The following is a 23,342-nucleotide window of genomic DNA, read 5'->3' as shown; positions in this document are numbered from 1 at the left end:
GCATAGCATGGGTTCTGTGAAAGGAGGGTGAAAACACAAAGATGACATTGCCACTGACCTCAGGGAGTGCTCAGTAGACTAAGGGAGACAAGCACATATTTTCCTGAAGGAGGGCACTGGAGTGATGGCATGTTTAGAATGTGGAAGTAGAGCAGTCACAGAGAGGCAGGCCAGCAGAGTGCTTGCTCAAGGACTGGGCCAGCAACTCCCCACTGCATGTGATGTATCTGAGGAAAGTCATTAAAATAGTTAATGGTCACTTTCCATCAAGTCCCTGGTGTGGTCCACGGAGGCAGGATTGTCGATTTCATTTTGGCATTTCAGAGGCTTCTTAGGGTTTGGATACGGAAGAAGACAACCAGCAATGATTATGTATTGCAGAGATGTGCATGAGCCCCGATTTCTTGCCAGTTGGGAGGTCAGTGCTGAGGGCCTTGCTGTCTTTCCTTGACACATAGGATGCCAATTTCTTTCTGGACAGAGAGTATTTGGTTGGTTAAAGTTAAAATCTGAATTTTGTTTTGGAATAAATTCCAGAAATATTAGCTTTATTCAAATTGACTTTCACTTTATCTTTCTGAATTTTCAAGGTCCAAAAGTATTGCTTAGTAATTCTGTTTCTAAACTCACATTGCAGCACTGGGCATGATCTGTCCAAGGAAGAGACCATAAGATAGTCTTGTCTGGAAAACAAGTAGGTATCTCAACAAATGATATTCATGTATTCTTGTTCTTATGAGTAAATCATTGGCAGTGAGTGTGATTTTTTTTTTTTTTTTTATGGAAGGATAAACACACACCCTCTATTGAGGTCAGGTTTTGTGCTTGTACTTCTTCCGCCTACTGTATCATAGCAGCTTAGAATCCCAGCTGCTGGCTCGGGCTGCAGTTCTCTGATGGCTCGCACAGGGTGGACCAGCCCCGTTCCCCTATGTGTTTCTCTGCTGCTGACCTGTGGATTTGCTGAGGCAGGGAAGCTGCTAGTAGTACCCATGGATGGGAGCCACTGGTTCACCATGCAGTCGGTGGTGGAGAAACTTATCCTCAGGGGGCATGAGGTGGTTGTAGTCATGCCAGAGGTGAGTTGGCAACTGGGAAGATCACTGAATTGTACAGTGAAGACTTATTCAACCTCATACACTCTGGAGGATCTGGACCAGGAATTCATGGCTTTCGCCCATGCTCAATGGAAAGCACAATTACGAAGTTTCTTTTCTCTATTTCTGAGTTCTTCCAATGGTTTTTTTGATTTATTTTTTTCGCATTGCAGGAGTTTGTTTAATGACCAAAAATTGGTAGAATACTTAAAGGAGAGTTCTTTTGATGCGGTGTTTCTGGATCCTTTTGATGCCTGTGGCTTAATTGTTGCCAAATATTTCTCCCTCCCCTCTGTGGTCTTTGCCAGGGGAATAGCTTGCCACTATCTTGAAGAAGGTGCACAGTGCCCTGCTCCTCTTTCCTATGTACCCAGAATTCTCTTAGGGTTCTCAGATGCCATGACTTTCAAGGAGAGAGTATGGAACCATGTCATGCACTTGGAGGAACATTTATTTTGCAAGTATTTTCTCAAAAGTGCCCTAGAAATAGCCTCTGAAATTCTCCAAACACCTGTCACGGCATATGATCTCTACAGCCACACATCAATTTGGCTGTTGCGAACGGACTTTGTTTTGGACTATCCCAAACCCGTGATGCCCAACATGGTCTTCATTGGTGGTATCAACTGCCATCAGAGAAAGCCAGTGCCTAAGGTAAGTCATTGCTCCTTTAGCACATTAAGAATAATCTGGCTTTGTAAATTAAAAAAAGATTCCTTACTGAACTGTGATTTGACATTTTCGTTTTTTGCATTTCAAATTTCTTTCCAGTTTAACAAATTATTTTGTGCCAGTTCATGTACTTGTCAGTTATCAAATTTTATAAAACTGCCCTTCTTGAAAGTGTGTATATATAATTTAAAAATTATACATCATATTCAGCCTACATTTTTGAGTACTGTGTTTAGAAAAGTACCAACAACCGCAGTAAGAAATGGAACTCCCCTTTTTTGCTAATTCTATGTGACCCCTGAGAGCAAATGCTCTTAGCAGTTTTGCATACATTCTTTTCATTAAAAAAGTGTTTTAGTTGTGTATATATGATTTAAAAATCATAGGTCCTATTCAGCCTACGTTTTTGAGTACCATGTTTAGAAAAGCACCAAAAACCACAGTAAGAAATGAAACTTCCCTTTTTTGCTAATTTTTGTGACCCCTAGATGAAATGCTCTTAGCAGTTTTGTGTACATTCTTTTCATTAGAAAAAAAAAAAATGCTGGGCGCAGTGGCTCAAGCCCGTAATCCCAGCACTTTGGGAGGCCGAGACGGGTGGATCACGAGGTCAGGAGATCGAGACCATCCTGGCTAACACGGTGAAACCCCATCTCTACTAAGAAATACAAAAAACTAGCCGGGCAAGGTGGCGGGCGCCAGTAGTCCCAGCTACTCGGGAGGCTGAGGCCGGAGAATGGCGTGAACCTGGGAGGCGGAGCTTGCAGTGAGCTGAGATCCGGCCAGTGCACTCCAGCCTGGGCAACAAAGCGAGACTCCGTCTCAAAAAAAAAAAAAAAAAAAAAAAGGCATTTTACTTATACGCAATATCTAATGTAAATTCTCATACCTATTTTGTTAAAATAAAATCTCGTGTTAGGTTAGACATATATTTCTTTACCTTGCATTTTTCATTTGCCAATAAAAGATTCCTTTATAGAAAAATACAGACAGATTTGACAAGTTCGTTAGTAGTCTTTGCTTTGGATGCTATGTAGTTTTTTTAACCAATTAGTATTGATATATCTTTAGGCATATTCCATTTTTTGCTTTTAAGAATAAGGCCATGTAAACGCTCTTTAATAATTTCCTTATGTGAATATATTTCTATATTCTTGCTTTTATCTTAGTAGACTAGAGTCTTACATGTAGGGTTATAGGGTTTTCCTGAATTGAGAAGGATTGGCATCTTTTTACTATTAAGTCGTCCTGTTCAGGAATATGTAAGTCTCACTATTTATTCAGATCTTGTTTTATATACATAAATAAAATTTTTCACTATATAAGCATTTTATGTTTGTTATTAACACTTATTCCTTGGCATTTTATTATTTTTGAAACTATTTTTTTACAGGGCAAATTTTCCATTTCTACATTTAGCTGACTATTGGGGTTTTTGTACTTGTGTCTTGTATCCAGCCACATTACTAACTTTTCTTATTATTTTTTAGTATGCATTAGATGTACAATATACCCTACCATCTGCAAGTAATTCCCTTCTCTGATATTTATACTGCTTCTTTTGCTTTGCTGGAGCATATACTTCCAAAACATTATTGAGTAATATTGTTAGAGTAGCCAGTTTAAATAGGAATTCGGTCACTTTTGACTGAAAAATCCTTGAAAAATACCAGAATAAAATTCTGGCAAATGCACAGTTGCTAAATCCAGATGAATCACTTGGTGTCTCATCTCATTACATTATTTTATTAGAGATGGAGTATACATTTTTGTCTATTGCTGTGGCTGCTTACAAGGTTCAGTAGACTTTGTAACACAGTCATATCTGTTATTGGCAGATGTTTGGTAAAAGAGTGACCTTTCAGCCTAGTCATGGGAAGTGAAATAATGCTGTTTCTAAAAAGCAGGAAGACTACAGTTGTAGGGCCTTTCAAAATTAGGCATGACTTTTAGTTCTTGGCCAGACCGGGCGAGGAGATGCAAGTTGAAGGACTCTTAAGAGGCTGGACTTATCAAAGCACTTTTCTCCTCTTTATCCTCCATTAATTACAGTACCAAGCACCATCCATGTGTTGCCTACACACCACATCTTTGGCTGAGGGTGAGGCTCTGCCACTTCCTGAACCTACACTGAGTTCATTATGGCTCACAGGGTCACCCAGAGGCCTTTAGAGATATAAAACCCTATATACGATTTTATATCACCTGTGATAGGGAGATACACATAAAAAATGAAACATTAAACTCTATATGGTTTCATTTATTTTGATTATAAATTTTTTTTTTTTTTTTTTTTTTTTGAGACGGAGTCTCACTCTGTTGCCGGGGCTGGAGTGCTGTGGCCGGATCTCAGCTCACTGCAAGCTCCGCCTCCCGGGTTCACGCCATTCTCCTGCCTCAGCCTCCCGAGTAGCTGGGACTACAGGCGCCCGCCACCTCGCCCGGCTAGTTTTTTGTATTTTTTAGTAGAGACGGGGTTTCACCGTGTTAGCCAGGATGGTCTCGATCTCCTGACCTCGTGATCCGCCCGTCTCGGCCTCCCAAAGTGCTGGGATTGATTACAGGCTTGAGCCACCGCACCCGGCCGATTATAAATCTTTTATGAGATATGAAATAAATGTGTTTATATATCTATTAAAGAATATACATGTATGAAAGTTTCTGTAGTTGCAGAGGGTTATGTATATTAATGTATATATTTATGATTATATCTATAAATCCAGCAGAATTCTCACAGAGGAATTCAGATCTGAAAGAGGGCTTTCTGTCAAAAGCCTTGGATGTGGCCCAACCACAAAAGTAAAAGTCAACTGTCATTGAAAGAAGGATGGACACTGCATATTGCTCCTTCCTTGTTTCAGAGGCCAGGATATGTCTGGGAGAAGCATGCAGTTGGTTACATCTTGTTGGGAAACAGGATTCAGAGTCTGAGTCTCATCTGTCTGATGAGAAGGGAGCATTACTTAATGATGGAGTACGTGTTTGCGCATGTACGTGTTTGTGTATATGCAGGTGTGTTTGTGTGCAGTGTCCCAGACCCTGCACAGGGGATTTTCTTGAAGGTCTCCTGTAACAAAATCTCCTTGAGCCTATCCAGGAGAATTACATCCAGGGATGTAATTAAATACTTTAACAAGGATGGCAGATGACCCCATCTCCAACGTCAGGGATCAAATTTCAACGTGAGATTTGGAGGGGACAAACTTTTAAACTATATAATTTGGTATGGTTCTTTTACATTTCAGCGTTCTAATGTGTGTGTGTTGATTAATGATGTGTAAACAATTCAGCAGAACATTGAAATAGTTGTAATGAGAAAAAGAGGAAGTCACTCCTAGTCTCCCTGAATTTTTGGTTAGTTCCAACAGAATTGATGACTGGTTTTAGGTGAAAAGAATTCAGGCTTCGTCTATACCATCCATGGTAGGTGCAGCTCTGCAGACCTGGGGATGGGATATGGTTACAGAGCAAGAAAAGATCTGTGCTTCCCCCATTGCTCTAAGTTTCTGGCTCCAGTTCAAGATCCAAATTCAAAGTTAGCTTTTGGTGGACAAGACTAAGGCCTCCCACTAAAATTGTTTACTTCAAGTTTTTATTTTCAAAGTGTTCCAACACACACAAAGGAGAGATTTAGTGTCATGACCACCTGTATATCAATCTTAGGTTAAATAATTTTCACTATTTTGCTGAACTGATTCATCTATCCCTTTTTTCCTGTCTTTAAAGAAAACTTTTTTTAAGAGAAATTTATGTCAATCTGTTTATTATGCTTTAAGTACTAGGGTACATGTGCACAATGTGCAGGTTTGTTACATAGATATACGTGTGCCATGTTGGTGTGCTGCACCCATCAACTTGTCATTTACATTAGATATTTCTCCTAATGCTATCCCTTCCCCAGCCCCCCACCCCCTGACAGGCCTTGGTGTGTGATGTTCCCTGTGTCCATGTGTTTTCATTGTTCAATTCCTACTTATGAGTGAGAATATGTGCTGTTTGGTTTTCTGTGCTTGTGATAGTTTGCTGATAATGATAGTTTCCAGCTTCATCCGTGTTCCTGCAAAGGACATGAACTCATCCTTTTTTATGGCTGCATAGTATTCCATGGTGTGTATGTGCCACATCTTCTTTATCCAGTCTATCATTGATGGACATTTGGGTTGGTTCCAAGTCTTTGCTATTGTGAATAGTGCTGCAATAAACATATGTGTGCATGTGTCTTTATAGTACCATGATTTATAATCCTTTGGGTATATACCCAGTAATGGGATCACTGGGTCAAATGGTATTTCTAATTCTAGATCCTTGAGGAATTGCCACACTGTCTTCCACAATGGTTGAACTAATTTACACTCCCACCAACAGGGTAAAAGCGTTCCTATTTCTCCACATCCCCTCCAGCATCTGTTGTTTCCTGACTTTTTAATGATCGCCATTCTAACTGGCATGAGATGGTATCTCATTGTGGTTTTGATTTGCATTTCTGTGATGACCAATGATGATGAGCATTTTTTCATATGTCTGTTTGCTGCATAAATGTGTTCTTTTGCGAAGTGTCTGTTCATATCCTTTGCCCACTTTTGAATGGGTTGTTTTTTTTCTTGTAAATTTGTTTGACTTCTTTGGAGATTCTGGATATTAGCCCTTTGCCAGGTGGATTGATTGCAAAAATGTTCTCCCATTTTGTAGGTTGCCTGTTCAGTCTGATGATAGTTTCTTTTTCTTTTTTTTTTTTTTAGCCTCTTCTATTGCTGTTATTTATAAGGTTTATGTATAAAAAGCATTTTTTTTTATTATACTTTAAGTTCCAGGGTACATGTACATAATGTGCAGGTTTGTTACATATGTATACTTGTGCCATGTTGGTGTGCTGCACCCATCAACTCGTCAGCACCCATCAACTCGTCATTTACATCAGGTATAACTCCCAATGCAATCCCTCCCCCCTCCCCCCTCCCCGTGATAGGCCCTGGTGTGTGATGTTCCCCTTCCTGAGTCCAAGTGATCTCATTGTTCAGTTCCCACCTCAAAGTGAGAACATGCAGTGTTTGGTTTTCTGTTCTTGCGATAGTTTGCTGAGAATGATGGCTTCCAGCTGCATCCATGTCCCTACAAAGGACTCAAACTCATCCTTTTTTATGGCTGCATAGTATTCCATGGTGTATATGTGCCACATTTTCTTAATCCAGTCTGTCACTGATGGACATTTGGGTTGTTCCAAGTCTTTGCTATTGTGAATAGTGCCACAATAAACATACGTGTGCATGTGACTTTATAGCAGCATGCTTTGTAATCCTTTGGGTATATACCCAGTAATGGAATGGCTGGGTCATATGGTACATCTAGTTCTAGATCCTTGAGGAATTGCCATACTCTTTTCCATAATGGTTGAACTAGTATACAATCCCACCAACAGTGTAAAAGTGTTCCTATTTCTCCACATCCTCTCCAGCACCTGTTATTTCCTGACTTTTGAATGATTGCCATTCTAACTGGTGTGAGATGGTATCTCGTTGTGGTTTTGATTTGAATTTCTCTGATGGCGAGTGATGATGAGCATTTTTTCAAGTGTCTGTTGGCTGTATGAATGTCTTCTTTTGAGAAATGTCTGTTCATATCGTTTGCCCACGTTTTGATGGGGTTGTTTGTTTATTTCTTGTAAATTTGTTTGAATTCTTTGTAGATTCTGGATATCAGCCCTTTGTCAGATGAGTAGATTGTAAAAATTTTCTCCCATTCTGTAGGTTGCCTGTTCACTCTGATGGTAGTTTCTTTTGCTGTGCAGAAGCTCTTTAGTTTAATGAGATCCCATTTGTCAATTTTGGCTTTTGTTGCCGTTGCTTTTGGTGTTTTAGACATGAAGTCCTTGCCCATGCCTATGTCCTGAATGGTATTCCCTAGGTTTTCTTCTAGGGTTTTTATGGTATTAGGTCTAACATTTAAGTCTCTAATCCATCTTGAATTAATTTTCGTATAAGGAGTAAGGAAAGGATCCAGTTTCAGCTTTCTACTCATGGCTAGCCAATTTTCCCAGCACTATTTATTAAATAGGGAATCCTTTCCCCATTTCTTGTTTTTCTCAGGTTTATCAAAGATCAGATGGCTGTAGATGTGTGGTATTATTTCTGAGGACTCTGTTCTGTTCCATTGGTCTATATCTCTGTTTTGGTACCAGTACCATGCTGTTTTGATTACTGTAGCCTTGTAGTATAGTTTGAAGTCAGGTAGCGTGATGCCTCCAGCTTTGTTCTTTTGACTTAGGATTGTCTTGGCAATGCGGGCTCTTTTTTGGTTCTATATGAACTTTAAAGCAGTTTTTTCCAATTCTGTGAAGAAACTCCTTGGTAGCTTGATGGGGATGGCATTGAATCTATAAATAACCTTGGGCAGTATGGCCATTTTCACGAAATTGATTCTTCCTATCCATGAGCATGGTATGTTCTTCCATTTGTTTGTGTCCTCTTTTATTTCACTGAGCAGTGGTTTGTAGTTCTCCTTGAAGAGGTCCTTGACATCCCTTGTAAGTTGGATTCCTAGGTATTTTATTCTCTTTGAAGCAATTGTGAATGGAAGTTCATTCATGATTTGGCTCTCTGTTTGTCTGTTACTGGTGTATAAGAATGCTTGTGATTTTTGCACATTAATTTTGTATCCTGAGACTTTGCTAAAGTTTCTTATCAGCTTAAGGAGATTTTGGGCTGAGACAATGGGGTTTTCTAAATATACAATCATGTCATCTAGCAAACAGGGACAATTTGACTTCTTCTTTTCCTAACTGAATACCCTTGATTTCTTTCTCTTGCCTGATTGCCCTAGCCAGAACTTCCAACACTACGTTGAATAGGAGTGGTGAGAGAGGGCATCCCTGTCTTGTGCCAGTTTTCGAAGGGAATTTTTCCAGTTTTTGCCCATTCAGTATGATATTGGCTGTGGGTTTGTTATACATAGCTCTTATTATTTTGAGATACGTTCCATCAATACCGAATTTATTGAGCGTTTTTAGCATGAAGGGCTGTTGAATTTTGTCAAAAGCCTTTTCTGCATCTATTGAGATAATCATGTGGTTTTTGTCTTTGATGATAGTTTCTTTTGCTGTGCAGAAGCTCTTTGGTTTAATTGGATCACATTTGTCAATTTTGGCTTTTGTTGCCGTTGCTTCTGGTGTTTTAGTCATAAAGTCTTTGCCCATGCCTATGTCCTGAATAGTATTGCCTAGGTTTTCTTCTAGGTTTTTTATGGTTTTAGGTCTTACATTTAAGTCTTTAATATATCTTGAGTTAATTTTTCTATAAGGTGTAAGGAAGGGATCCAGTTTCAGCTTTCTACATATGGCTAGCCAGTTTTCCCAGTGCCATTTATTAAATAGGGAATCTTTCCCCCTTTTCTTGTTTTTGTCAGGTTTGTCAAAGATCAGAAGGTTGGGGATGTGTGGTGTTATTCCTGAGGCCTCTGTTCTGTTCCATTGGTCTGTATATCTGTTTGGGCACCAGTACCATGCTGTTTTGGTTACTGTAGTCTTGTAGTATAGTTTGAAGTCAGGTAGCGTGATGCCTCCAGCTTTGTTCTTTTTGCTTAGGATTGTCTTGGCTATGCAGGCTCTTTTTTAGTTCCATATTAAATTTAAAGTAGTTTTTTCCAATTCTGTGAAGAAAGTCAATGGTAGCTTGATGGGATAGCATTGAATCTATAAATTACCTTGGGCAGTATGGCCATTTTTATGATATTGATTCTTCACATCCATGAGCATGGAATGTTCTTCCATTTGTTTGTGTCCTCTTATTTCGTTGAGCAGTGGTTTGTAGTTCTCCTTGAAGAAGTCTTCACATCCATTGTGAGTTGGATTCCTAGGTATTTTATTCTCTTTGTAGTAATTGTGAATGCCATCTTGCTAGACATTACCTTTCAACCCCCAGTTTGTGTCATTTTAAAAAGAAATTCTTGGCATGTCATTCCATCACTGAATACTTAATAAATACGAAAAATAAGAAACATTTGTTACATAGCCACAATATCATTATCATATCTAAGGCAATAAAAATTCTTTAATATTATCTCATTTCCAGTCCATAATTAAATTTCCCCCATTTTCTGGAACAACATCTTTCCATATAGATCAATGGAATAGAATGGAGAATTCAGAAATAAACCCATACATTCTTGGCCAATTGACAAGGTGTCAAATTTTGACAAGGGTGTCAAGATCATTCAAATGGGACAGAATAGTCTCTTCAATGGAAGACCTACCCTGGGGTCCTTCAGGTCCAGCATCAGACTCCAAGACCATTTGCAGAGATCATCCAGCCGTCTCCCACCATGCCTCTGATGAATCCCTCACCATGTGCATCCACAGGGGTCCCACAAATATTTTCTCACAGTCTGTTGAGTGACTTTCCTTACAAATACTTCATTGTAGAGTAAATAGAGGTTTATAGCAAGGTTGCAACATATAGTTTAGAGAATTCTTATCTATCATGTGTCCAGTTTCCCCATTGTTAAATCTTATGTTTCTATGGCACATCCATCACAACTCATTCACCAATATTGACACATTATGATGAGCTAAAGTCTGTTTCCTTCAGATTTCATTGATTTTTACTCAATATCACTGTTCTTTTATGGGATCCCATTGATACCACCTGAAATGTAATCATCATGTCTCCTTAGTCTCCTCCAGCCTGTGACGGTTTCTGAGACTTCCCCTGTTTTTGGTGACTTGGGCAGTTTTGAGCAGTCCTGGTCAGGTGTCCTGTAGAATGTTCCTCTAGAATGTCAGTATGTGTTTGCCTGACATTTTTATCATGGTTAAACTGGGGTTATAGGTTTTTGGTAGGAAGACACAGAGGTCTTTTCTTGTTTTCTTGCATGTAGAAAAGAGTGGCCTGTTCTCTAATGCATTGCTTGTACCTTTGTAAAAACTTGGCTGTTCATACGTCTGTGCATGTATTTCTAGACTTTGTGTTCTGCTCCATTGAAATATTTGTGAAATATTTGATTACTGTAGCTGTGTAATAATCTTGAAATGAGGTAGTGTTACCTATTTTTTCAAATTGTTTTTGCTATTGTAGGTCTGCTACATGACCGTATGGATTTTAGAATAAGTTTGTTAGTTTGGTTTGATTGGGATTGTATTGAATTTATAGATCAACTGGGGAGAAACAACATCTTATCAATTTTGAGTTTTCTAATTCATTAACATATCTATTTAAGTCCCTCATCAGTGTTCTGTAATTTTCAGTGTACAGTCTTTCACATTTTTTGTCAGATATATTCCTAAGTGTTTCATGTTTTTGATGCTATTTAAGTGATATTTTTATTCCAATTTTTAATTGTTCATTGCTAGTATAGTTGACCCCTGAACAATGTGGGAATGAAGAGGACCAACCCGCGTGAAGCAAAAAATTCACACAGATCTTTTGATTCTCCAAAAACATAACTACTAACAGCCAACTATTTACCAAAAGCCTTACCAGTAGCATAAACAGTCAATTAACACATATTTTGGATGTTATTAGTATTATATCTTGTATTATTACAATAAAGCAAGCTAGAGAAAAGAAAATGTTATTTAAAAATGTAACATATGAAAAAATGCCCAACATCACTAATCATCAGAGAAATGAAAGTCAAAACCACAATGAGATATCATCTCACACCAGTTAGAATGGCTGTTATTAAAAAGTCAAGAAACAATAGATGCTTGTGAAGCTGCTGAGAAAGGGGACCAGTTGTACACTGTTGGTGGTGGGAATGCAAATTAGTTCATCCCCTGTGGGAAGTAGTTTGGAGATTTCGCAAAGAAGTCAATAGACACCACCAATTAAACAGAAGTTTTATATATATATAAAATCATTTTACCAAGAAACACATGCACTGGTATGTTCATGGCAGCTCTATTCAGAATAGAAAAGACATGAAATCAACCTAGGTGCCCGTCAACTGTGGCTTAGATGAAGAAAACGTGGAACATATACACCATGGAATATGCAGTCATAAAAAAAGAATGAAATCATGTTCTTTGTAACAACATGGATGCAGCTGGAGGTCATTATCCTAAGGAAATATACACAGACACAGAACACCAAATACGATGTGTTCTCACTTAGAAGTGGGAGCCAAACAGTGGGTACTCATGGGCATAAAGATGGCAACAATAGACACTATGGACTCTAAAGGGGAGAGGATGGGGTGCAGGAGTTGAAAAACTATTGGGTACTATGCTCAGTACTTGGGTGATGGGAGCAATCATGCCCCAAACGTCAGCATCACACAATATACTCAGGTAACCCGCATATGTACTCTTGAATCTAAAATAGAAGTTGAATATGTATAAGCAGAAGTGAATCATCAAAAAGGTCTCCGTCTTCATCATCTTCCATTGAGTGGGCTGTGGAGGAGGAGGAGGAGGAGAAGGAGGAGTAGATGTTGGTCTTGCTGTCTCAGGGTGGCAGAAGCAGAAGAGGTAGAGGAGGTGGAAGGGGAGGCAGGAGAGGCAGGTGCACGTGGTGTAACCTTATGGAAATACATCGTAATTACTGTTTTTTTCTCTTTGATTTATTTAAAAATGCTTTCATACAGTACTAATCCTTCTTCCCCACTTGCTTTGGTTTCAGTGCCCATATCATAGAAGGGTTCATGTTGTAATAGAAGTCAATAGCAGTCTTAAATAATTGGAAGCCTTTCTATGAGGCTTACATTGTGTAAAGCCATTTTTTTTTTTCTGGCACTGCTTCTTCTACATATTCTTTCTCATCAAGTACTGATTGGAAAGCACTCATCTCCATCAGGTCCTCTATTAATTCCTCGAGTGTAGTGTCTATTGACTCTTGAATTTCTCCAAGATTCATATTTTGAAACACCTTATCCCCCACCTTTTGTTGCTGAATCCACAATCCCTTTCATGACTTCTTTGATTGGCTCTGTCATAAATCCTGTGAAGTCATGTGCAACATCTGGACACAGTTTTCTCCAGAAGAAATGTATTGTTTGGGGCTTGGTGGCTTTCACAGTTCTTTCTGTAACAACAATGGCATCTTCAATGGTGTAATCCTGGACTTTCATGACATTCTCTATCCAGATTCTCTTCCATAGTATTGACAATCTTTTCCATAAAAAAGTGTGTGTAATGAGTTCTAAAGTTCCTTATGATCCCTGATTGAAAGACTGAATTAGAGATGTTGGGTTTGGAAGCAGGTAGACCACTTTGACACCTTCCTTGTTGAACTCATGGGTTCTGGGTGACTAGGGGCATTGTCCAACATCAAAAGAACTTGAAAAGACAGTCCCTTACTGGCAATACATTTTCTGCTTTCAGGGACAAAGCACTGATGGAACCAATCCAGAAAAAGTGTTCTTGTTGTGTAGGCCTTCTTGTTGTACAACCAAAAATCTGTCAGTAAGTGTCGATCTTGTCCCCTCAAGGCTTAAGATTGGGCAGTTCTACACATGAGGTCAGTCCTGAGTGTAAACTTGACTGTGTTTACACAAAACAGTAGAGTTAGCCTATTCCTTTCTGCCTTGCATTCTGGTGCTTGGTTTACTTCCTTGCTAATAAGTGTCTTTTTTGTCACCTTGTTTTTGTTTTTGTTTTTTCCACAATAGGGCACTGTCATCTGCATTAAAAACCTATTCAGGCAGATATCCTTCCTCCTCAATAATTTTCTTCATGGCGTCTGGGAACTCATTTGTCTCCTTTTGCTTGGCAGAGGCTGCTTCTCCTGTTATCTTGACAAAAAACTAGCAAACCATCCTTTGCCACCATTAAATTCTCCAGTTTTGGATTCTTCACCTCTTTTTTGCTTTAAGTTGTCATATAATGACTTTGCTTTTCTCCAATCACAATGGTATCTATAAATAATGCTACACTCACATTAAAGCTGCATTTTCAATATGAGACAAAAGGTATTTCAGAAAAAAATGCAAGGTTTGGCTCCTGCTGGCATTGCTGTAGCAATGTCTTCATGAATCTCCCTCCCTCCCTTCCTCCCTCCCTCGCTCCCTCCCTTCCTTTTTTCCTGCCTCCCTCCCTCCCTCCCTCCCTTCTTTCCTTCCTCCTTTCTTTCTTTTTTTTCCAGTGGTCCTTATCTAGCTTCATTTATTTTGAAATGGCAGGCAATCACCATGGTAGAGCTCAGTCTATGGTAATCAATCAAGCAATTTGACTTTTTTGGTAATTCTTTGCTTCTTGGGAGTAATTCCAGTATCATTAGTGGTGCTCTGTAGTCCCATGATGGTATTCAAGGCTTACAATATTGCACTAAACATGATGAAAAATGCAGTAGAGCCATGAGAGATCACTTTTACTCTGACATGCAATTTATTGGAGAGATGAAATGCTCAGAGAGTATAAGTGTTATATCACATGCATTTAACCCACACTTCAACTCACTGGAAGAGCAACAGGAGGTAGCTACAAAATTATTACAGTAGTGTAGTATATACTATAGGTAATTTTGTGCAGTTAAGATTTAATGCTGCATCTATACATTTGTTTGTATTTCTTTCCAGTGCTAATGATGCAGTGTACAGTCTGGAAGTGTTTGTGTGTGTTTTAAAAATTTTTTTTATAGATTTGTGCATATTTTAAAGTAATAAATAATAAAATAGAATAGTATCTACACATGCTTTATGCACTAATGGCATACCTACCTTTAAAAAATTTTTAGATAGTTCTAGTTTATGTGGTTTATATGTACGTTTTTTCAAACTGTTGGAAATTTCTTAAAATGTTTGCAATATATTTATCTATAAAAATCTGCATATAGGTGGATCCACACAGCTCAAAACCCTACTGTTCAATGTCAACTGTATATAGAAATAAGATTAATTTTTAAGTATTGTATCTTGCAATGCTAAACTTATGTATTTGTTCTAGGAGATTTTTGTAGAGTTTGTTATTATTCCTACGTACATAAACATATTGTCTGTGAATGAGACCTTTTTATTTTTTTCTTTGCAATCTAGATACTTTTTCCTTCTTTTTCTTCCTTGACTGCACTGGCTGGAACCTGAAGAACAATGTTGAGTAGAAGTGGGGAGGGCCCCCGTCCTCGGCATGTGTTTGACTTGAGGAGTGGAGCATTCAGTCTTTCACCATTAAGGATAATGTTAGCTGTGGGTTCCTCCAAGATGCCCTTCATTAGTTTAAGATATTTCCCTTTTTCTTTTCTGAGTTTGTTGAGAATTTTTTATCACAAGTGGATTTTGGATTTCTGTCAAACACTTTTTCTATACCTATTGAGATAATTATATGCTTATACTTTTTTAGTTTATTTATATGGTATGTTAGTTTAATTGATTTATAAAATTATTTATTTTATCATTAATTATGGTGAAATACACATAACATAAAATGAATCATCTTCATCACTTTAGGTGCACAGTTCAGTATTGAGTACATTCACATTGCAACCAATACCACCATTCATCTCCAGAACTCTCTTCATCTTCCCAAACTGAAACTTTGGACTCATTAAAATATAATTCTCCATTCTCCCCTCCTCTCAGCCCTTGCCAACCATCATTTCACTCTTTTATTCTACGAATTTGACTATTTTAGATACTTCATATAAGTAGAATCATACAGCATTTGTCATTTTGTGATTAGCTTAGTTCACTCTGCACAATATCCTTAAGGTTCATTCATGTTAGCATATGTCAGAATTTTCTTCCTTTCTGAGGCTGAATAATATTTCATTCTGTATACCTACACCACATTTTTGCTTGGGTTGCTTCCACTTCTTGGCTGTTGTGAGTTATGCTGCTATGAACATGGTGGCACAACCTCAATTAATTTTCTAATGTCAAACCAGCCTTGCATTCCTTGGATAAACCCCACTTGGTTATGGTGTGTAGTACCTATTTTAAAATATTACAGAATTTGACCTGCCAATATTTTGTTTAAAATTTTTGCATCTAAGCTCATGAGGGTCTGTAATTTTCCTATCTTATAATATCTTTATCTGGTTTTGGTACTGTGATAATGCTGGTCTCATCAAATGAATTAGGAAATGCTGTAGGCTTCAGTTTTTGGAACCAGTTTGTGAATAATTGGTATTATTTATTCTTCAATGTTTGCTGGATTCATCAGTGATGCCATCTGAGCTTTACTTTGTTTTATGAGGGGGAAGGTGTGAATTACAAATCCAAATTCAATTTAAAAGATATAGGTTACGGCCAGGGCACGGTGGCTCAAGCCTATAATCCTAGCACTCTGGGAGGCCGAGATGGGCGGATCACGAGGTCAGGAGATCGAGACCATCCTGGCTAACACGGTGAAACCCCGTCTCTACTAAAAATACAAAAAACTAGCTGGGCGAGGTGGTGGGCGTCTGTAGTCCCAGCTACACGGGAGGCTGAGGCAGGAGAATGGTGTAAACCCGGGAGGCAGAGCTTGCAGTGAGCTGAGATCCAGCCACTGCACTCCAGCCTGGACGACAGAGCAAGACTCCATCTCAAGAAAAAAAAAAAAAAAAAAAGAGATACAGGTTATTTCTGTTGGGGTTATGCATTTATTCTTGTGAAAAGTCTAGCAGTTTGTGTCTTTAACAAAATGTGTCCATTCCATCTAAGTTGCAGACTCTTTTTTGGCATAAACTTGTTCATGATATTCTCTTAACATTTTAATATCTGTAGAATCTATGGTGATACCGACTCTCTCGTTCCTGATATTGATAATTTCTTCTTTCATTTTTTTTAGATCAAGGTGGCTAGAGCTTTACTAAATTAATTGATCTCAGCAAACCAGCTATGGCTTCATTAATTTTCTCAACAAACCAGCTTTGGTTTCATTAATTTCGTCTATGTTTTGAATATATTTTCCATTTCATTGATTTCTGCTAGGAAGTAAGCCTCCAGGGAAGGTAAATCACTCACCGTCATGTTTGTTTTTCAAAGACAGTCATCTGCAAGTGCCCTAGACACCAAAAGAAAAGGTGACTAAGCAAATTGTCTAGTAACAGTTAGGGTGTCCCGAAAGGAGCCATCTTGTGCTCCCACAAGGATTATACCCCAAGGTTGTCTGCAGAATCTCTCACTAAATGTTCTTTAAGGTGTTACCTGACACACACTGCTTAGCTTGTCCATGAAGATATCAAGAAAACCTGCAGAATATAATTCTGTCCAATGCAACAAATATTTCGGTTGTTTTTCTTTGTGCAAGGCTGTATTTGTTTGTTTGGATTGCTATAAAGGATAGCTGAGGCTGGGTAATTTATAAAGAAAAGAAGTTTAATTGGTTCACAATTATGCAGTCTTTACACGAAACATGGTGCTAGCATCTGCTTCAGGTGAGGCCTCAGGAAGCTTACAATCATGACAGAGGTGATGGGGAGCTGGCATGTCACATGGCAAGAGCAGGAGCAAGAGAGAAATGGGGGAGATGGCACATACTTTTCTTTTTAATTTTTATTTTTATTTCTGGGGTACACGTGGAAGATTTTCAGGTTTGTTACATAGGTGAACATGTGCCATGGTGGTACATACTTTTTTTTTTTTTTTCCTGCTCTAAAACTCTCTCTCTTTTTTTTTTAAATACTGTAAGGTTAAAAAAAAATACAGTATTTTTTTTTAAATACTGCATGTCATCTGCAGAATGTGTAGGTTTGTTACATAGGTATACACATGCCATGGTGGTTTGCTGCGCCCATCAACCCGTCATCTACATTAGGTATTTCTCCGAATGCTGTCCCTACCCTAGGCCCTCACCCCATGACAGGCCCCAGTGTGTGATGTTCCCCCTCTGCATCCATGTGTTCTCCTTGTCCAACTCCCACTGTGCATGAGAACATGCAGTGTTTGGTTCCCTGTTCTTGTGTTAGTTTGCTGAGAATGATAGTTTCCAGCTGTCATTCATGTCCCGGCAAAGGACATGAACTCATCCTTTTTTATGGCTGCATAGTATTCCATGGTATATATGTGCCACATTTTCTTTACCCACTCTATCATTGATGGTCATTTGTATTGGTTCCAAGTCTTTGCTATTGTGAATAGTGCTGCAATAAAATACCTGTGCATGTGCTTTATAGTAGAATGATTTATAATCCTTTGGGTATATACCCAGTAATGGGATTGCTGGATCAAATGGTATTTCTGGTTCTAGATCCTTGAGGAATCGCTACACTGTCTTCCACAATGGTTGAACTCCCACTGACAGTGTAAAAACGCTCCTATTTCTCCACATCCTCTCCAGCATCTGTTCTTTCCTGAGTTTTAATGATTGCCATTCTAACTGGCATGAGATGGTATCTCATTGTGGTTTTGATTTGCATTTCTCTAATGACCAGTGATGATGAGCTATTTTGATATGTTTGTTGGTTGTATAAATGTCTTCTTTTGTGAAGTGTCTGTTCATATCCTTCACCCACTTTTTGATGGGTTTTTTTTTTCTTGTAAATTTGTTTAAGTTCCTTGTAGATTCTGGATATTAGCCCTTTGTCAGATGGATAGATTGCAAAATTTTTCTCCCATTGTGTAGGTTGCCTGTTCAGTCTGATGATAGCTTCTTTTGGTGTGCAGAAGCTCTTTAGTTTAATTAGATCCCATTTCTTAATTTTGGCTATTGTTGCCATTGCTTTTGATGTTTTAGTTATGAAGTATTTGCCCATGCCTACATCCTGAATGGTATTGCCTAGGTTTTTTTCTAGAGTTTTCATGGTTTAAGTCTTTAATCCATCTTGAGTTAATTTTTGTGTAAGGTGTAAGGAAGGGGTCCAGATTCAGTTTTCTGCATATTGCTAACCAGTTATCCCAACACCATTTATTAAATAGGGAATCCTTTCTCCATTGCTTGTTTTTGTCAGGTGTGTCAAAGATCAGATGGTTGTAGATGTGTGGTATAATTTCTGAGGCCTCTGTTCTGTTCCATTGATCTATAGATCTGTTTGGGTACCAGTACCATGTTGTTTTGGTTACTGTAGCCTTGTAGTATAGTTTGAAGTCAGGCAGCGTGATGCCTCCAGCTTTGTTCTTTTTGCTTAGGATTGTCTTGGCTATGCAGGCTGTTTTTTAGTTCCATATGAAATTTAAAGTACTTTTTTCTAATTCTGTGAAGAAAGTCAATGGTAGCTTGACGGGGATAGCATTGAATGTGTAAATTACTTTGGGCAGTATGGCCATTTTTACAATACTGATTCTTCATATCCATGAACATGGAATGTTTTTCCCTTTGTTTGTGTCCTCTCTTGTTTCCTTGAGCAGTGGTTTGTAGTTCTCCTTGAAGAGGTCCTTCCCATCCCTTGTAAGTTGTATTCCTAGGTATTTTATTCTGTTTGTAGCAATTGTGAATGGAAGTTTACTCATGATTTGGCTCTTTGTTTTTCTATTACTACTGTATAGGAATGCTTGTGATTTTTGCACATTGATTTTGTATCCTGAGACTTTTTTTTTTTTTTTTTTTTGAGACGGAGTCTCGCTCTGTCGCCCAGGCTGGAGTGCAGTGGCTGGATCTCAGCTCACTGCAAGCTCCGCCTCCCGGGTTTACGCCATTCTCCTGCCTCAGCCTCCCGAGTAGCTGGGACTACAAGCGCCCGCCACCTCGCCCGGCTGGTTTTTTATATTTTTTAGTAGAGACGGGGTTTCACCGGGTTAGCCAGGATGGTCTCCATCTCCTGACCTTGTGATCCGCTCGTCTCGGCCTCCCAAAGTGCTGGGATTACAGGCTTGAGCCACCGTGCCCGGTCGTATCCTGAGACTTTTCTGAAGTTGCTTATCAGCTTAAGAAGATTTTGTACTGAGATGATGGGATTTTCTAAATATACAATCATGTCATCTGCAAACAGAGACAATTTGACTTCCTCTCTTCCTTTTTGAATACCCTATATTTCTTTTTCTTGCCTGATTGTCCTGGCCAGAACTTCCAATATTATGTTGAATAGGAGTGGTGAGAGAGGGCATCTTTGTCTTGTGCCAGTTTTTAAAGGGAATACTTCCAGCTTTTGCCCATTCAGTATGATATTGGCTGTGGGTTTGTTATAAATGGCTCTTATTATTTTGAGATATGTTCCATCAGTACCTAGTTTGTTGAGAATTTTTGGCATGAAGTGCTGTTGAATTTTATCGAAGGCCTTTTCTGCATCTAAATTGAGATAATCATGTGGTTTTTGTCATTGGTTCTGTTTATGTGATGGATTACGTTTATTGATTTGTGTATGTTGGACCAGCCTTGCATCCCAGATATGAAGCCGACTTGATCATGGTGGATAAGCTTTTTGATGTACTAGTGGACTCAGTTTGCCAGTACTTTATTGAGGATATTTGCCATCAATGTTCATCAGGGATATTGGCCTGAAATTTTCCTTTTTTGTTGTGTCTCTGCCAGGTTTTGGTATCAGGATGATGCTGGCCTCATAAAATGAGTTAGGGAGGAGTCCCTCTTTTTCTGTTGTTTGAAATAGTTTCAGAAGCAATGGTACCAGGTCCTCTTTGTACCTCTGGTAGAATTCTGCTGTGAATCCACCTGGTCTGGGCTTTTTTCAGTGGATAGGCTATTAATTACTGCCTCAATTTCAAAACCTGTTATTGGTCAATTCAGAGGTTTGACTTCTTCCTGGTCTAGTCTTGGGAGGCTGTATGTGTCCAGGAATTTATCCATTTCTCCTAGAATTTCTAGTTTATTTGTGTAGAGGTGTTTATAGTATTCTCTGATGGTAGTTTGTATTTCTGTGGGGTCGGTGGTGATATCCTTTTTATCATTTTTTATTGTGTCTATTGATTCTTTTCTCTTTTCTTCTTCATTAGTCTGGCTAGTGGTCTATCAATTTTGTTAATCTTTTCAAAAAACCAACTCCTGGATTCATTGGTTTTTTGAAGGGTTTTTCTGTCTCTATCTCCTTCAGTTCTGCTCTGATCTTAGTTATTTCTTGTCTTCTGCTAGCTTTTGAGTTTGTTTGCTCTTGCTTCTCTGGTTCTTTTAATTGTGATGTTAGGGTTTTGATTTTAGATCTTTCCTGCTTTCTCCTGTGGACATTTAGTGCTATAAATTTCCCTCTAAACACAGCTTTAGCTGTGTCCCAGAGATTCTGGTAGGTTGTGTTCTCATTGGTTTCAAAGAACTTATTTATTTCTGCCTTAATTTCAATATTTACCCAGTAGTTATTCAGGAGCAGGTTGTTCAGTTTCCATGTAGTTGTGCAGTTTTGAGTAAATTTCTTAATCCTGAGTTCTAATTTGTTTGCACTGTGATCTAAGAGACTGTTTGTTATGATTTCCGTTCTTTTGCATTTGCTGAGGAGTGTTTTACTTTCAATTATGTGGTCAGTTTTAGAATAAGTGCAATGTGGTGCTGAGAAGAATGAATTCTGTTGATTTGGGCTGGAGAGTTCTATAGATGTCTACTAGGTTTGCTTGGTCCAGAGTTGAGTTCAAGTACTGCTTTTCCTTGTTATTTTCTGTCTCGTTGATCTGTCTAATATTGACAGTGGGGTGTTAAAGTCTCCCATTATTATTGTATGGTAGCCTAAGTCTCTTTGTAGGTCTCTAAGAACTTGCTTTATGGGTGTTCCTGTTTTGGGTGCATATATATTTAGGATGGTTAGCTCTTCTTGTTACATTGATCCCTTTCCTTTACCATTATATAATGCCCTTCTTTGTCTTTTTTTGATCTGTGTTGGTTTAAAGTCTGTTTTATGAGAGACTAGGATTGCAACCCCTGCTTTTTTTGCTTTCCGTTTGCTTGGTAAATACTCCTCTATCCCTTTATTTTGAGCCTATGTATGTCTTTGCACGTGAAATGGGTTTTCTGAACACAGCACACTACTGGGTCTTGACAGTTTATCCAATTTGCCAGTCTGTGTCTTTTAATTGGGGCATTTAGCCCAGTTATATTTAAGATTAATATTATTATGTGTGAACTTGATCCTGTCATTATGATGCTAGCTGTTTATTTTGCCCATTAGCTGATGCAGTTTCTTTATAGTGCTGATTGTCCTTACAATTGGGTATGTTTTTGCAGTAGCTGGTACCGGTTGTTCCTTTCCATATTTAGTGCTTCCTTCAGGAGCTCTTGTAAGGCAGGCCTGGTGGTGACAAAATCTCTCAGCATTTGCTTGTCTGTAAAGGATTTTATTTCTCCTTCACTTATGAAGCTTAGTTTGACTGGATATGAAATTCTGGGTTGAAAATTCTTTCATTTAGGAATGCTGAGTATTTGCCCCTACTGTCTTCTGGCTTGTTGGGTTTCTGCAGAGAGATTCACTGTTAGTCTGATGGGCTTCCTTTTGTGGGTAACCAGACCTTTCTCCCTGGCTGCCCTTAACATTTTTCCTTCATTTCAACCGGGGTTGCTTTCTCGAGGAGTATCTTTATGGTGTTCTCTGTGTTTCCTGAATTTGAATGTTGTCCTCTCTAGCTTGGCTGGGAAAGGTCTCCTGGATAATATCCTAAAGAGGGTTTTTGTCATATTTTTAAAAAATTATACTTTAAGAGTTCTGGGATACATGTGCTGTCATATACTGTTAAGCAATCAAATCTCATGAGAAATCACTCACTATTGGAAGGACAGTGCCAAACTATTCAAGACGGATCCATGCCCACGACCCAAACACCTCCCACCATGCTTTACCTCCAACACTGATAGTGTATTTGACCATGATATATGGAGGGGACAAACATACTAACTGTATCAAAGGCATAGCATGGCTACTGTGAAAGGAGGGTGAAAACACAAAGATGACATCACCTCTGACCTCCAGGAGTACTCAGCAGACTGAGGGAGACAAGCACATATTTTCCTGAAGGAGGGCACTGGAGTGATGCCGTGTTTAGAATATGGAAGTAGAGCAGTCACAGAGAGGCAGCGCAGCAGAGTACTCGCACAAGGACTGGGCCAGCGACTCCCCATTGCATGTGAGGTATCCGAGGGAAGCCATTAAAATAGGCGAAGGTCACTTTCCATCAAGTCCCTGGTATGGTCCATGGAGGCAGGGCTGTCAGTCTCATTTCGGCATTTCAGAGGCCTCTCAGGGTTTGGATATGGAAGAAGACAACCAGCAATGATTATGTATTGCAGAGACGCAGGTGAGCCCCAGTTTCTTGCCAGTTGGGAGGTCAGTGCTAAGGGCCTTGGTGTCTTTCCTTGGCACATAGGATGCCAATTTCTTTCTGGACAGAGAGTATTTCCTTGGCTAAAGTTAAAATCTAAATTTTGCTTTGGGATAAATTCCAGAAATATTGGCTTTATTCAAATTGACTTTCACTTTATCTTTCTGAATCGTCAAGGTCCAAAAGCATTGCTTAGTAATTCTGTTTCGAAATTCACATTGCAGCTCAGGGCATGCTCTCCCTCCAAGGACCATAATCTACTCTTGTCTCTAAATCATACAAGTAGGTATCTCAGCAAATGATACTCAGATATTATTGTTCTTATGAGTAAATCATTGGCAGTGAGTGTGATTACGAAATGATAAATACACGCCCTCTACTGGAGTCAGGTTTTGTGCCTGTACTTCTTCCGCCTACTGTATCATAGCAGCTTAGAATTCCAGCTGCTGGCTCGGGCTACAGTTCTCTGATGGCTCACACACGGTGCACCAGCCCCGTTCCTTTATGTCTGTGTCTACTGCTAACCTGTGGTTTTGCTGA

The 23,342-nt window shown here is 39.0% G+C and overlaps 1 pseudogene; it reads left to right on the top strand.

Moving 5' to 3' along the window:
* The first annotated feature begins 896 nt into the window (after nt 1-896).
* Nucleotides 897-5,309, top strand: LOC115893166 (annotated as a pseudogene).
* The last annotated feature ends 18,033 nt before the right edge of the window (nt 5,310-23,342 follow it).

Source organism: Rhinopithecus roxellana, chromosome 14 (genome assembly GCF_007565055.1).
Source record: "Rhinopithecus roxellana isolate Shanxi Qingling chromosome 14, ASM756505v1, whole genome shotgun sequence".
Lineage (NCBI taxonomy): Eukaryota > Metazoa > Chordata > Mammalia > Primates > Cercopithecidae > Rhinopithecus > Rhinopithecus roxellana.
The sequence above is the reverse complement of the archived record's forward strand: the minus strand, read 5'-3'. Positions and strand labels throughout refer to the sequence as shown.